This window comes from Lissotriton helveticus, chromosome 6 (assembly GCF_964261635.1).
Source record: "Lissotriton helveticus chromosome 6, aLisHel1.1, whole genome shotgun sequence".
Lineage (NCBI taxonomy): Eukaryota > Metazoa > Chordata > Amphibia > Caudata > Salamandridae > Lissotriton > Lissotriton helveticus.
The window spans coordinates 2,093,465,684-2,093,483,357 of record NC_136067.1 but is presented as its reverse complement, the minus strand read 5'-3'; the positions used below and the strand labels follow the sequence as shown (position 1 = coordinate 2,093,483,357).

At 44.6% G+C, this 17,674-nt stretch overlaps 1 protein-coding gene across 9 annotated transcripts in view; it reads left to right on the top strand.

Annotated features, from left to right (window-relative positions):
* The window catches only part of LOC144764028 (uncharacterized), a 1,051,947-nt gene that overhangs the window by 458,219 nt on the left and 576,054 nt on the right, over positions 1–17,674 (top strand). The gene's annotated exons all lie outside the window — the stretch shown is intronic.

Below are 17,674 nucleotides of genomic sequence, written 5' to 3'. Positions count from 1 at the left end.
TTGCTGCCTCTTGCTGAAAAGACGGCAAAACTGGATAACACTTATCTATAGCCATTTTACGTTGCCTGTGCAACTGCTCATTTATCTGCTCTTCTTCATTATCTTTAAACTGCACAGCAGCTTGCATTACTGAAAGTCCCCCTTCTCTCTTATTTTTCTTAGCTAATTTAATTTCTTTTTGTTTGGCTTCTTTGCGCCATAAGCGGAAAGAGTCAAACATCGCCGGCCGGGCTTTCTTTTTGAAGAGTTTAACTTCAAGGTTGTCTAAGATTTCAGAATCAAAGCTACCAGATTGGGGCCATTTTAAAACACCATCTTTCCTAGTGTATTTAATCCATACTTCGTTGTAAACGATGGGGCCTACCCCATGTTTAACATATAGCTCGTAAGTCGGAGTTCCAACTGGAGGAACCGGACATGAGTCCTCCAATCGGGAGTCCCTATTATTACTACCAAGACAAAACCAATTCCCAAGTCTAAGACTAGGCATCCTCGCTCTCTAGTCTAGTTCCAAAACTTCAAAGGATTTATCGATTACGATATTTCTCGTGAATACACGAGTCCTTCAGTTATGGTGCTTGCAAGTACCAGTAAAAACCTTTTGTATCTCCAAGATACCACAAAGTAAGTCCAACTAAGGACTGGGAGACGCTCCACTTATACTTAACTGAAAATATCGATGGCGTCACCAGAAGACTCGTCTCAGCGTTTCGCTCTACCGAAAACTTCAAGGGTCCAACATCAGGGCGATAGCCAGGGCAGCAGTCCTTGTAGCCGTCGGGAAGCGGGGAACCTCGCAGCAAAGACCTTCGGACCATGTCGACATGCAGGGGTCGATGAGGTGGTGGGCCCTCCTCCGGAATTTCCACACGAAGCTCCTCACGATCTTCAGGCTGATTGGTACCACTGGAATCGCCCCACGTTGGGCGCCAATTGAGGTACTGGGTTTTTAAGAACCGGCACAGAACCGGTAACCCAGCGGTGCCAGGGGATCAACACCCAGAGACCTCGGGTTCTCCTGAGTCAGACCTACAGAAACTCAGAGTCTTCCAGGTGAAGTCAAAGATTCGTTTATTGGCTGCAACCAAGGTAATAGGGTCCTAGAAGTACAACACGGGTATATTCTCAGGAGACTGCACACTTTCACGAAGTCAGGCTTCTCTTCTTATACATTATTTTCAGCCTTGGGCAAAACATTCCTTGGATTCGTGGTATTTCATTTATAGTTACTGATTACAAAAGAAAAGCAGAGTCATGATGACATGTACATATTTCACGTCGTGCTGCCCATAACAAATCATCCGGCAAGGCCCAACATTTCATCAGATATCGCTGGACCCCCAATAAAAACGGTCACCTCCCCATCATAAAGCAAGTGAAGAAAAGGAGTGGAGAAAGATGTGAGCGAGATATGGCAGGTGTGCGCGCTGAAATGGTTTTATGGCTGGTTGAGCCTAGATGCTATCTTGCTCGGCCACTGGGAGGGAACTGACCTAACGAGTTCGGCCTGGGGCAATGGTTCTAACTTGTACTGGGGTCAGGGAGAAGTCGATTAAGGAGTATGTGTCCTTGTGGAATCAAATTCAACTGGATTAAGGCCTATGTAAAGGGCAACATGTAGCTAAGGGTTCAGAATGTAAATGACGATTTCGAGGTGAAATCGTCACTCGAATACGCCGAAAATACATGTACTTGATGTACTCGTCATTCTCGGTCTTTTGATACCAAATTCGTCCTATTTCGACGAAAGTTTTTATTCTCGAGTCCAGTACTATTATATGAATCCAGATTTTTCAGAACCACAGGAGGTGGTAGCTGATTGGTTGGTTTCTTAACTTTGGTCCTTTTTACAAAAGGACACAGATAGGCCACTAAGATGGGACCCTTGGGCCTACTCTGTTTTGGTCCCTTTTACATAAGGAAGTGGATAGGACACTAAGGTGAGATCCTTAGGCCTATTCTTTTCTATGTATGTCTCTAGGACATTACTTTTTTATATACCGGAGGCTCCCGTCTCGATGAAGGGGAATGATTCGGGCATGTGAATCTATGAAAGACACTAATACTGGATAACTGCAGTTACAGGTAAGTAACACATTTCTTTTACCATGTTCTCTGAGTCGGTTAGGATTATAAAATGTAATAATTCTAACCACCCATTCTGGCCTATGAGAACACTTAGCCTTGCAATAGTGAAAAATGAAAATGGCTGTAATTCACTATTAGGACATGCCACACACATCAGGCCTTGTCCTACCTTATACATACAATGCGCCCTGCCCTTGGGCGTACCATATGGGTGACTGATATGAAGAAAAGGGAAGGTTTAGGGACTGGCAAGTGGGTGCCCTTGCCCAGTCAGCATGACAGTACCAGACTGCACGCAGGCTCTGTAATGGCAGACCTTAGACACATTTTACAAGGCTGCTTCTGTGGGTGGCACAGCCAGTGCTGCAAGCCCACTAATAGCATTTGGATTTACACGCCCTGGGCACACTCAGTGCACTGTACTAGGGTCTGACAAGTAAACCAAATAGTCAATGATGGAATCACCAATTAATACATACATTTACAGCAGGGAACACTTGCTCTGTGGCACTGGACAGCAGTGACACAGTGCTCAAAGCATCTAACACCAGCAAAACACATGAGGCAACAGCGAAAATGGAAGGGAGACCCACGCCAATGGTGCCAGGTCTAACACCGATTGATCAGGGTGCACTAGGGATGAGATCACTGTCATAAGCCATAGAGCGAGAACTTATGCTAGGATTTTAGCTTCTATATTGATCAACGGAATTGGCCTATAGGAACCACACCTATCAGCCAGTTTCCCTGGCTTACAAATAACCGCAAAGGTAGCTAGACGTTGATCTGCTGGTAACAATTCCTTCTCATAGCTCTCCTCGTACATGGCTCGAGGTGCAGGGTTACCTGGGAGGCCATAGCTTTTAAAACATCGATGGGAGTGCCATTCGGTCCAATCGCCTTCCCGTAGTGAATACGACCAATAGCCTGTTGAATCTTCTCAACTGTCAAGTCCCCCTCCAGGGAGTCTCTGTCAAAATCCGAGAGAGTCGGTACATCGCTGTCCACGAGAAGCTGATGTGAGTCTTCCGCTGTATAGGTGGTGGAAGGGGATTATATCTTCTCTAGGTTATCTGCAAATGCCTCCGCAATGTCTCTAGGTTGTGTTAGTATCCTTCCCTCCGATAGTTTCAATCTGGTCACCCACCTCGAGCCCCGTTCTCTCTATTCCAACCACGCCAGGGTCTTACCTGACCTGTCACCTAGTTCATATAGTCTGTGTTGAATATTGCTATGTTTGGCCATCATGTGTTCTCGAGCTTTAATTCTATATTCGTCTTGCTTCAGGGTCCGTCGGTGATGTGTGTGGTTTGAGGGGTTACGTGCTTGATCTTCCTGTAGTTTGTGTAGGTAATTTTCTACTTCATGCGCTTCCCATATCGTTTGGGCCGAGTCAACCGTTCCTACATTCTCTTTAAAGTAATTCACTGTTTGAGCACACAGTTCCTCCTTAATATCTGGTATTTTCAGCATCCATGGGCTAAGGACTATGGTGGTGCGTGGCTGTTGTTCCCCATATGTGAACTCAAGTCTGACTGGGGAGTGATCTGAGATACCTCTGGGCAAGGTCTGGAAGTTCCTAAAGCTGCCTAACAAGGCTGTGTATGTTAGAAAATAGTCAATACGAGATAGACTGTTGTGAATGCTAGAAAAATATGTGTATTGTATGTCAGTCAGTTGTAGTTCTCGCTCCACGTCAGTGAGCCCTAGTGCCGTGGTAAATTCTGCCATGAGTTCATTCGGTCTAGCTCCAGGTCGCTATGAGTGTCTATCCAGCCTATCATTCATTGTCATAATATAGTCCCCCTCCATAATTAAGGTGCCTTTGGGAAGTCCGGTCAATACGTTGCCAAGGTCTACCAGGGCTGTCTTACCCAATGTTGGCGGCAAATATAATGAGATAACATTAACTGCTCTACCTTCCCATTGGGCTTCCAGTACAGCAAATCAACACTCCAGGTCGGCCCACATTTTGAGTACAATCAAGGGAGTACTTCTCATCACCAAGATCCCCGTACCCCAAGAGCCAGTGGTGTAGTCCGCATGCACCAGGAGTTTGTATCCCCATAGAGTTAGGTACTTACTTTTGTTACCCACTAAGTGAGTTTCTTGTAGTAGTACAGGGTCCGAAGAATGCCTTTTCAGATATTGCTGGACAATCACCTCTTTATTTTATCCCCCATCCAGTTAACATTCCAGGATAAAACAGATAGTACTCGGTCTTTATCAGTCCCCATCCCATAACATGATGTAAAACATAATACAGTAGATTGATGGTAGTGGATATCTGTCACTTAGTACCAATTGAACATGAGTAATTCCTCTATGCGTGTTGTCTCTATTTCTGAGACCAGTGTAGAAATTGGCATAAATAATTTCACAAATAATATACTTCAATACAACAAAGCATTGAATAAATGAACATCCCTCCCGTCCCCCAGCCCCTTCTCTGCTTCCCTTCCCGTGAATGTAAAACTAACCACTCCCCAACTAGGCAGAGTGCCTGTCTCCTCCCCCAACATTTTGAAAGAGCGCGGGCTTAGCCAATCCCCATCTCCGCAAGTCTTGTTTTACACCTCGCCTGTCGCAGTTCAACTTTTGGTCCAAGAGGGCCTCTACCCGTGAGGTGTGAAACATGCAAGCATACATCAATCAAATACACAAACATCAATCAAATTAGCAATGAACAGTTAGCAATTAGCAATTAACCAATTAACCGCATATGTGCATGAGTCCTAATAACATACTAACCCCTCTGCAAACTTGTGCTTCTGCAGAGCTTCCGGTCGGCATTCCAATTCCTTAATGTCTTTTCCCGCTCCGTTGTCTTCTCACTTCTGTCTGATGGGCCATCCACCAATAATTTGTTCATGGTCCCCCTTTGTTGTCTAGGTCCGCTAGTATGCTGTCTTCTTTGGCCTCCAACCCTTCTCCAGCCCTCCAACCAGTTCCATGCTTCCTCTGGCGATATAAAGAACCACGTTCTACCATCAGATTCCACTCTCAGTTTTGCCGGAAAGAGCATTGCGTATTTCACTTCTCTGTCCCGTGATTGTTTCTTTACTGCTTGGAAGCTGCGACGCTGAGCCTGTACCTTCGCTGTGAAGTCTGGAAAAAAGGTGATCTCGCTGTTATCGACCTTTAGTGGCGGGCTGGATCTCGCCGTCTGTAGTATTATATCTCTATCACGATAGTTGAAGACACGGGCGATGAGGGCTCTCGGGGGGGCCCCTGGCTTTGGCCTACCTCCTGGTACTCTGTGCGCTCTTCCTATCGAGAAGTAGTGCGAAACGGTCTTGGGTTGTAAATGGGTTGTTATCAATTCTTCTACGTACAAGTCCGCTGCTGGGCCCTCAGCCCGTTCCTGGACGACCAAAATTCTTATGTTGTTACTTCGTGCCCTACCTTCATAATCATCAAGTTGTTGCGCCATTCTTTCCTGTTTTGTCTCCAGGTCAGCCACCTGCTGTTGAAGCTGGGATGTGTCGGCTTGCAACGCTGTTGTAACGATTTAAAGATCCTATGCAAGTCTGCTCTGATTAATGAAACCTCTACTGTAACTGAGTACAGCGATGTACGCATTCCATTAATTGCTGTCATGACGTCATGCAGGGTTAGGTTGTACTTCAGCGTTCTCCATTGGAGGTGTGCCTTTGTCCTCTCCCACCCTAGTCCAGGTGAATTTTGCAACTTTGTTCTGTGCGTTGGCCTTGGGCCCCCTGCCAGTTGCCATTGGTGCACCGCAACGCCTTACAGGTCAATGTAGGAATCCAAAAGGACCCGGGGTAGTCTCCTCTGCCTAGTCAGCGAGCCAAACTTGGCAATTCGGGCTGGACTGTTCCCATGAGGCACAGGGTCAGACTGATTTGCATATGGCCATGTCTGAACTGGGGTGGCAGAGTGGGCTAAAGAACGGTGATGGATTAAACCCAGATCTGTTGACTGGGTGTGAGTGTTTGATTGGTTCAGATGCTCCGTCCATCACCACCCCCTTTTGTACCACTTTGTTCGCCATAACTTGGCAGGGTATGCTCAGACAGAGTCCCTTGCTCACTTTGCCACTGGATTCAAGCAAGCCGGGCTGAAGACGGCTGAAATGCCAGAAACCGGTCCTCGGAAGCTTGTTTCCGGTCCAGGGAAGGCATGTCTTGGCAGTTCGGGCTGGACTGTTCCCATGAGGCACAGGGTCAGACTGATTTGCATATGGCCATGTCTGAACTGGGGTGGCAGAGTGGGCTAAAGAACGGTGATTGATTAAACCCAGATCTGTTGAGTGGGTGTGAGTGTATGATTGGTTCAGATGCTCCGTCCATCACCACCCTCTTTTGTACCTATTATGTAAAAGGGCCTTAGAGGGGAGGTAATGCCAATCACAGGGGTACCCCAACCCATAGTGTACCCTAGTGTATGTAGGTGTTTTCACTGTAATCTAAGTGTCTTTTAGCATAGCACTGGCTCCGGGCCTGGTTAGTCAGAGTCAGTTTCCACCAGTTACAGACAGCACACTGGATGACTTTGCAAGAAGGCCTCTTTGTGGACCTCTGTTAGTTCTTTCTGCATATCGCTTGCTTCTTTCTGTGCCTTTCTTCCTCTTTCTGCAAATGTTCTAGGCATAGTTAGAAATTAGCATTTAAAAAAACCTTAGAAATTCACTGAAAAAAAAATTGATTTCAGGGATGTTATAGTTAGAAATTAGCATACACACTCAGCCATACAGCCGCTCTCACATATAGTCATTTATATAGTCCAACACTCACACATACTGCCTTTCACATATGTAGTTACTCACACACATACCACAGTGACGTCGGAACACTCACAAACACACCCATACATACACACTCACCTACCCATACATCCCTTCACAGATGTACTCTTGAACCCATACACCCAGTGAATCACGTTTAATCACTCACTTATACAGTCAGTCACGCACCTACTAAATCATGCATTCAGACAGTTATACACCGACTCATTCTTCAATACACCTTGGCATATATACATACATAGAACATATTTAAACTTTACAGAAACACACAGTCACTGGATAATGTCATCAGTGATGTCATTTGAGATGTCATCAGTGATGTCACTAACCATGTCATGAATTATGCAATATGCAACGTCATCAGCAGTACATTGCGGGGGCGCGAGTTATAGTTGCCTCAACTAACTATAACGGACACATTTCTCTGGTTTTGTATGACTGAAATGTTAAACTAACTATAACGTCCCTGAAACCTGTGTTTTTTCAGTGAATATATATATATATATATATATATATATATATATGTATTACCTACTGGCTGCCGCCAGTAGGTAGTTATAGTTAGGACCTAGTTTCCATAGGAAAAGCGTTTTCTTGTTTTTTCAATATCTTTGGCGCCTGTTGAGAAATCTTCGCAATATTTTGAAAACTGGTGGCCCGCTCCTGTCTTGAAAATTTCAGGGTGATTCGATAAGCGGTGGCTGGGACAAATGGGGGGGTACCAAAATGCGTTTCAAAAAGAGCCCTTTTTGCTAAATGGCGTAAATCCGTTTAGAAGTTCCTGATACATTTGAAAAGAAAAACTTTTGATATCTAGGGACGCGGTGGAGTCGCGACCCCTCCCGAGCACAAGTTTCATTGTGATTGGCTGCCAACACCACAAACCAGGAAGTATTGGCAGCCATCTTGTGACTCAGTAGAACTGAGTCACAAGAAAACAGTAAAACAAAGTTTAAAAACAAGAAAAGGGGGCAGGGTAGAAACACCATGACCCCCTTGGCCTGCTCAGGGGGTCCCACAAGGACCCCAGGTAAAAAAAAGCATTTTTTAAAACAATATCAGCGAAATTCATGCTGGAGTCTCGAATCCCACCGACATTTTTAAAAAAAAGAATCGCGGGCTCCTGCACTTAATTTAATTGAGGCCCCGGTGGGGGCCAGGTCCCTGGGGGCATTGCCCAAAAATATTAGGGGGCCTCCACAGCCCCGGGGACCATCACCTCCCAGGGGGTATGTATATATTATGCGGGAGGGCACACGGCACTCCTGCAGCCCTGGGAGAACGCCACCCCCGGGCCTTGTTTAATTCAAGCCCCGTGGACTGCCACCACTGGGGCTATTCTGAAATGTTCACGGGGGCACACAGACCCCCACAGCCCCGGGGACCGCCACCCCCGGGGCTTCTTTTTTTTAATGAAAATTGAACTTGGTGGGGGGCTCGAGCCCCCCCCACACACTCTGGGGAAAGCCACCTCCCCGGGGCACTAATCATGTAAATTTGGAGGTCTGTTATGGACCCCTCAGCCCCTTGGACCACCACCTCCTTTTGGCTGTGCACTTTTTTTTTGGGGGGGGCCTTCTGGAGCCCTCAATGGCCCTGGGGACTACCACCCCCCAGGGTCGGCACCTGCAGTGTCCCGGGGTGCCCACCCCCAGGGTACTGCTGTTTGCAATGACAGAGCTGGAGCTGTACGGCTCCCCCCCTGTCATTGCAGACTCTGGTTTGGATTTTGGAAGCGAGAGCAGTTGTACTGCTCTCGCTTCCGCAGTTGTACTGCTCTCGCTTCCAAAATCCAAAGCAGATTGCTTTTCTACACGGGGAACTGCATGTCAGCAGCTCCCCATGTGGAAAAGAAATGTCAGCTCCCACAGGAGGTGGGGAGCCGGCAGGACCATGGGGGCATTGGGGCTCCCCCCACAATCCCCAACGGATAGGGACGGCCCCGGGGGATGCGGTCCCCAGGGCCAGAAGTGGCCCGCCCCCCAAAAACAAAACAACATTAAAGATAATAAAGGCAGCCCCCGGAGATGGGTCAGGCACTGGGGGATGGGGTCCCCAGGGCCCAAAAAAGGTAAAAGAAGGGGGACCACAGAGCCCCCTTTCTAAAATAAATAAATGAATAAATAATAAGACCGACATCGTGTCAGAGGCCCTGCCCCTTCCCAGCAACACTCTGCAAATGGCCCTGTAGCTCATTTTAAATTGGGGAATTAATTCCCCTTCAATACTGTGGGTCCCTGGGGACCAACTAGCCCACCAGTTACCTCCAGTATGTGCCAGAGGGCTGCCTTTCAGAGAGGTGGTCCGATGCCACGCCCCTTTTTACACCTCTGCAACACAGCTCTATGGTGCTTAGTGGAGGTACCTGGTGGGCTAGTTGGATCCCAGGGACCCTCAGGACTCAAGGGGATTTAATCCCCCAATTTACAATGCACCAGCATGTAGCAAATATTAACTACAAAATATTGAATTCATAAAAGTATTTATTTTATTTCATACCCTATAACACTACACCATTAACAAAACACTTCAACATTTTTTATTACATTTATTTCCATATTTAACATTATTAATAATCAAAAAAATATTGTTTTAATACAATAAATAAAAAACATTGATTGACCTAAATTAAACTATAAAATAATAAAACAGAATTATATATTAATTTTGAAAGAAAAACTATTACTAACAACTAATAATTAAATAATACAATTTTATGGAATACCCACCCTTTACCCCTTTAAAAGTAAAAACAAAGCACAATAAAATAAACATTTACCGAAAATAAATATCATATACTTGACATTAATTAACAACTATATATTAATTAAACACACATTACTTCCCACTCTTTACTCTTATAAACACCACAATACACACATAAAATTAATTACACAACTGCCATAATTAATTACCAATTAATTAATTAATACAAATTCAACAACTAATTATTAATTCATCAATTAAAAATAATTTACTTTCCACCCTTTCCACCTATAAAAACTACCACACACAAATATAATCAATTACACATTTACCAAAATTAATTACTTAAAATTATTTAACAACCAATTATTCATTCATAAATTAAAAATAAATTTCTTCCCACCATGTACATCTATAAACACCACAACACACACCTAAAATGAATTACACTACAACCATAATTACTTACCAATTAATTAATTAAAATTAATTAACCAATTATTAATTAATTCATATTAAATTAATTGACATATTTGGCACTATAACATCTCAATTAAACAAATATGACTAAAGCAGCTCATCACCACCCCCACCTACAGGTCCAGACACACCCTGGACCCCATCTTCGCAGGAGTGACAAACCTCCGCACCAGCCACACCACACAGCCCCTCTGGACAGACCACTACTGCGTAAACTTCACCTACACCACCACCACTGCACCCAAGGTGCACAAGAGAGAAAATGGAGCAAGATCACAGAGGAATACCACAACACCACCCTCCTCCATCACCCCCCCTCCGCCACGACCGACGCCAACTCCGCTGCCAAACAACTACACTGCTGGATCGCTGGCTGCACTGACAAGCTCGCACCCCTCCGTCACCCTGTCAAACAACGCCCCCTGAAGACCGCCTGGTTCACCACCGACCTCCAAGAAGCCAGGCACTCCTGCAGACGCCTCAAGAAACTCTAGTGGAACAGGAAAACCACAGAAGACCAGAACAACCACAGAAACACCATGAACGAAAGCCACCAGTGCATAAGAGCCACCAAGCGGACCTTTATCAGGAAGAAAATCCACATCAACGTAAGCAACGCAAAGGAACTCTTCAACGTTATACAGGAATTCACCAAACCCCCAGCGAACCCACAGATGTCACACCTTCTCAGGACTTCTACAATGAGCTCAGCTCCTACTTCCGCCTGAAAATCAAGGGCCTCTACAACAATTTTAGCGAACAGATTCCGGACACCGTGCCCCTCCCCACCACCGGCAACCAACTGACCATCACCACCTGGAAACCTGCCACCACTGAGGACACCACCATGACCATGAAGAACACCCACTCTGGAGCTCCCACGGACCCTTGCCCAACTCACATCTACCACAGAGCCGCTGCCTCCATAGCACCCAAACTAGGCCGGACCATCAACGCCTCCCTAGATTCCGGCATCTTCCCTGATGACTGGAAGCTAGCAGAGGTCAAGCCTCACCTTAAGAAACCCTTGGCCGACCCGACCCGACGGACCTGAAAAAGTACCGGTTCATCTCTCTCCTTCCCTTTGCAGCCAAAGTCTCTGAGAGATTCATCAACACCCAACTGACCACCTTCATCGAAGAGAACGCCATCCTTGACTCTCCCAATCTGGATTTCGAAGCAACCACAGCACTGAGACCACCCTCCTTGTCACCACTGATGACATCCGCATGCTACTCGACCAGGGCCATCCTACTAGACTTCTCTGCAGCCTTTCGACACCATCACCCACCGTAATCTTGCAGCCATGCTCCACGATGCCGGTATACAGCGAAACACCCTCAACTGGATCTGCTTCTTTTCTCCGGCAAAACCCATAGGATAAGCCTCCATCCATTATCCTCCGAGCGTACTGAGATCAACTGCGGAGTACCCCAAGGATCCTCGCTCAGCACAATGCTCTTCAACATCTATATGGCCCCCCTTGTTGCCATCGCCAGACAGCTTGGGTTCAGCATAGTATCCTACGCCGATGACACCTAGTCGATGACACCTAGCTAATCCTCTCTCTCATGAAGAACCCTAAAGACACCAGACTCAGCTTCCAAGAAGGATTGAAAGATGTTGTAGCCTGAATGGGCATCATATACCTAAAGCTGAACTCAGAGAAGACAGAGGTCCTTGTCCTCGGACCCTCTCCCACTGTGAGGGACAGCTCCTGGTGGCCCCCTGCCCTCGGAAACCCACCCACCCCGATGGACCATGCTCGGAACCTTGGCATCATTCTAGACTCCTCCTTCTCCTTGACCCGCCAGCTCAACACCATCGCCGCCACCTTGTTCAACTCCCTCCGCATCCTCCGCAAGACTTTCAAGTGGATCCCCCAAATGCAGAAAGACCATGACCCACACACTCATAATGAGCAGATGGGACTATGGCAACGCCCTCTACACTGGAATCAACCAAACCCTGCTGCACAAGCTCCAAACCATACAAAACACCGCTGCCAGATTCGTCCTCGGAACCCAACGACATGAGCACATGACCTAGCACCTACGAGACCTCCACTGGCTCCCCATTGAAAGGAGAATGACTTTCAAGCTACTCACACAAGCCTATAAATCTCTCCACAACACTGGACTCAACAAAAGAGTCTCCTTCCACGTATCCACAAGGAACCTCCGCTCCTCTGACCTCACCCCGGCAGAGACCCATCGCAGCAAAGACCTAGAACGAGCTCTCAGTCAACATCAGATGCTCCCCCACTCTGCACACCTTCAGGACGTGCCTCAAGACCTGGCTCTTCGACTGACCCAGAGCTGCACCCCCCCACCCTCAGAGCCTTGAGACCCTCACGGGGGAGTAGTGCACTTCATAAAAACCAATGATTGATTGATAAATAAAAAATCATCAATTAATTAAATATAATTAAATTACTTCCCACCCTATTCCCCTATAAACCCACAACCAGCTACGGAACTAAACAATACAAACATAAAATTGTAAAACATGTATAAATCTAATATAATTAAATTACTTCCCTCCCTATTCCCTTATAAACCCACAACCTGCTACGGAACTAAAAAAAACAAAATTCAAATGCAAAAGATAATAATATATTTAATATAATTAAATTACTTCCCACCCTGTTCCTCTATAAACCCACAACCTGCTATGGTACTGAAAGTGCAAAATTCAAATAAAAAACATGTATAACCACTAAAAATTCAACTCATATATTAAAAATAAAAAAAATCGTATACAAAAAACATACATCACATACATATAAAAGATATACTAAAATACATAGCAATAATAAAAAACGATATTAACAACGATATTTTTGCAAACAGTATTAAACACTTCAATATTTTTAAAAACGATATTTCTTACCTTAAGTCGATATTCTTGACCTCGATATTCGTGCTGTCGATATTCCTGACCCACAATATTAATGACTTGATATTTGTGCAACTCGATATTTTGTACTCGATATTCTGTCTCTGCCCGCTCTGAGCATACTCCATGGTCATTTCCCTTTCCTTGGTTGTAGGCCGTGAGCGCTCTATTGCAATTAGAGTGGTTGGGCGAAGGAAAGGAAGTATTGCAGTAGTTTGGTAGTTGAAAATACTGGTGTTTAGGAAGAAAAGCAAAATTATATTTCTTTATTGGCATGATGACTTCAGAGGCGTAAAGCACTGGTCAGGGGGTTGAAGAGAGGTTGAATGAGGAAAGTGAGGAAAATTACAAAGCAAGAGATGAAGACCCAGATGAGAGAGACTATTCAATTGCCAATGTCGAAGTAAAGAAAAGAGTTGGGGTCTGAGGATTAGTACTGGTCAGTTTCGGAGGGTGATGGAAACATATAAATAGGAGGTAGAAGAAAACAAAGAACCAGACATATTGAGGGGTCTGTTTCAACTAAATCAGGGTAGGATAGTTTGAATATCATGAAGAGAAGAGGTGTCTTTGGTGACACACATGGTAAAGTATTCTGTAGCGGTTTGCGCGTTGTAGATGTCCGGGCAGAGAGAGATTAAACGAGAATTTCAATGATAGAGATTTGAGCCTAAAACTAATTTAAGTAAAGATTTGGAAGAACACATCTTAGATTTGAATGAGGAGAAGGATTTTGATTTCATAGTGGACTGTTCTGGAGGTGTCTGTTGACACAAAGAATGTGTTGGTCAACCCCTTGGGGGAACTATTGCTCTCACCATATAATATTCCTCATCTAAGAAGTGGTGAATGGTGGCCCATGGAACAAGTTACAAAGTTCATAAAGGAGTAGATAAAGAAACCTTTGGAAAAGGAAGTGAGTAGAGTACTTAGGGCTGAATGTGCTATGCCACTAATTGAGAGCAAGATTTGCAATACACTAAATCTGGGCTCTGAGATTATTACTTATTTGTTCTGTTTGGGAAGAAATCCTCAGAAAGGTCCAGGACGCTCTTTTACACAGTGTCAGGACAATATTTTAGACATGCTAGGTCCCTTAGCACGTATTTTGGATGTGTCAAAGGAAGCGCATGTGCATCAGACTTAAATTGATTTAGAACTATTGCGGGAATGGAGTCAAAGGGCTATCGTGATGTTAGGTAATGCCAATACAGGTATCTCAGCAGAATATAGAGAGGCCATTCTTATGAAAATAAATCCCATATTAGGGGATTTGGCTAAGAAAGAAAGAGTTCAGCAAATTTGAAGGGTTTACTTGCAAATATCGTCTGAAACAACGGCTCAACATCATTTCCTACTCCAATGACACCCAGCTCATCCTCTCCCTCACTAAGGAACCCGAAATCACCAGGCACAACTTCCAAGAAGGGATGAATACTGTCACAACCTGGATGAAGAACAGCTGCCTGAAAGTCAACTCGGAGAAAACAGAAGTCCTCATCCTCGGCTCCACCCCCTCCATATGGAATGACACCTGGTGGCCCCTGCCCTCAGAAACCCACCCACCCCGACAGACCATGCACGCAACTTCGGCATCATACTGGACTAATCACTTACTATGAATTGCTAGATCAATGTTTTCTCCTCCACATGCTTCAACACACTCTGCATACTATATAAGACATTCAAGTGGATCCCCCTGACTCCAGGAAAACGGTCACTCACGCACTAGTCACCAGCTGACTGGACTACAGCAGTGCCCTCTATGCGGGGTTCAACAAAAAACTCCTCAGCAAACTCCAGACCGTCCAGAACACTGCACCCAGACTAATCCTTGATATCCCCCCGGCATAACCACAACACCTCCGCAACCTCCACTGACTCCTCGTCGAAAGAAGAATACCTTTCAAGCTGTTCATGAATGCCAACAAGGCCCTCAACAACATCGGACCTCAAAGCCTCAATGACCGCCTCTCCTTCCATGCCCCCAAGAGTAACCTCTGCTTAACTGACTTCAACGCCTAGCTCTTCGAGGCCAACGGAGCTGCTCACACCCACCCCTCAGCGCCTTGAGACCCTAATGGCTGAGTAGTGCACTCTACAAAACCTTAATTGATTGATTGACTCTATGGGAAAGGAATAGTAAAGAGTATTGGGAAGTACATTTCTACTTTCATGGCTCTGGACAAAACCCAGTTTAACATGAAGAAAATGTTTGGGGAGATTCTTTATAGACAAAGAGGAAAATCTGCGGCGCCCAAAGATTTCAAAGGTCCCAATATCAGAATTGAGGATTTGGAAGGGGATTTCAGACCTCACCAAGTTTCTTTTCAAACAAAGGAAGATCTTAAAGAGGAAAAGTTGGTAGAGGCAGAGGACAGACTTCTTCAACGCTACAAGGAGAGTGCCATGGCTATTTTTGTTTTTTTCCCAGGCAGTGTGGGTGGTCGTCTGAAGTTTTCTGTAAAAGAATAGAAGAAGATAACTCATGATGAATGGGTTTTACAAGCAGCACAGGGATTTGAAATAGAATTTGAAGAGTTATCATTACAGGCAAAAAGGGCCAATTGCAATAAAAAATCTCAAAAGTACAGGAAAAGGTAGTGGATTCAGAAATAGAATCTTTGATTTTGAAAAGTGCAATAAAGCCAGTGGTGGAAGGTTTTAAAAAGTTTCCAGGCACTCTTTTCTTAGAAGAAAAGAAGGACATAGGGTGGAGGCCGGTGATAAATCTTTGAGATTTTGTACAGGTTTATAGTTTACAGACATTTCAAGGTGGAGGGAATCCATCATTTGAGGGATATTGTGTTGCAAAACGCCTGGTTAGTGAAAATAGATCTGAAGGATGCTTACTTTTCAATCCAAATGGGAAAGTTCAGATGGCGGAAGCAGTTGTATCAGTTTCTTTATCTCCTGTATGGTATTTCATCAGCACCGTGGTGCTTTACAAAGGTTTTAAGAGTGGTGGTTGCACATTTGAGTGAGAGAGGAGTACAGCTTATAATATATCCTGACAATATATTGATAATGTCGCAGGAAGAGTTGAAGAGGAATCAGTTGTTGGAAACTTTAGGGTTCTTAGTGAACATGCAGAAATCGGTCTGGTGCATTTGCCAGCAGATAGAATTCTTTGGTTTATTTATAAAATCGGTAGAGGTTGTGTTACAGTTACCAGAGAAGAAAGTGAAGATGATAAAGTATGAATTGAGTCAGGTTTTAAAAAACCCATGTTAACATTAAGAGATTTGGCCCGAGTGATAGGCTTGCTTCCATCACTGATCCCAGCCCTATGCTTCGGGCTGTCACATTATCAAGCCTTACAGAGGGTGAAAGTAGATGCCTGGTATGGGGAACAGTGTGCAGTTGAGTCAGGATGCGAGGGAAGAGTGACAATGGCGGTTGGACAATATGGAGGCTTGGAATGGCCAAGCGATTTTTGGCTGCTCACCAGTGTTTGGATTAGAGAGAGATGCCAACCTGGTGGGCTGGGAAGCGAGATTAGGGGAGAATCAGGAGGGAGTTGGTCAGCATTGGAGAGACAACATCATATAAATTGTCTGGAAATGACAGCATATTTGTATACATTGAAGAGTTTTAGGACGATATTAAAAAAACATTCTGTTCTTATGAAGATGAACAGTGTGCAAGCTGTGGCATATATAAACAGATTAGGTGGAATTTGATCCAAGGGGTTGTCGGATTTGGCCAAGGAGCTTTGGTACTGCTGCTTAGAACACAAGATTTGTGTAAAAGGGGAGTGCTTGCCAGGACATATGAACAAGAATGCAGATTGGAACTCTCACAATCAGATGGATTTCAGTGACTGGAAGTTGTGTCCAGAAGTCTTCGACAAGATAAGGAATGTGTGAAGTCCAATTGAAGTGAATATTTTTGCATGCAGGCTAATGTTTCAGGTGGGCATGTATGTGAATTGGGGTCCGGAACCAGGAGCTTGGGTGGTGGATGCATTCCAACAGAGTTGAAAAGAGTTGAGAGATTATGCATTTCCTCCTTTTGCATGATACAGAGATCATTTTTGAAGTTACGAAAGGAGAGATATTGTCTGGTTCTCGTGACTCCATTCTGGGTTTCGCAAGAATGGTTCCCAACAATTTTGGAGTTGGTTTGCGAGGAGCCATTTTTGATTTCAGCAGAGGTAGGTTTATTGATAAATGGAGAAGGAGAACATCCTTTGGTGCGTCAAGCGACTTTTGAACAAGGCTTTTGAATTGCTTGAATAATCTTGGGTGCCAGGAACAAGGTTCAGATACAAGGGAATTTAGAGAGTATGCATATGTTATATATACACAGATGGGGGAAGAGCTGTAGGACAAGATAAAATGGTTTCTAGGGTTATAAAGAGTATGAAACTGAGAAGGACGCCTAGGCCAAAATGTGATCTCTGGGATGTTAATCTTATTCTAGATTTGTTTCAATCTTGGCCTGGGAATAGGTATTTAGATTTAAGGAGAATCTCAGATAAGAGTTTCGGATGTGAAGGCATTGGATGTAAACAGGAAAGTGTATGGTCCAGATGGTGTTTATTTTGAAATTTGCAAACATTTGCAATAGAACGAAAACTTTGTAAGAACTGATTTTGTATCCTAGATATGATGACTGTAAGAGGTTGTGTGTGGTAGATTATTTGAAGAAGAGAGTAAAATAATAAAACAGAGGAAAGATGGGGAGAATCAATTGTTGTTGTCCTATGTAAAGCCGTTTGGATTGGTAAGT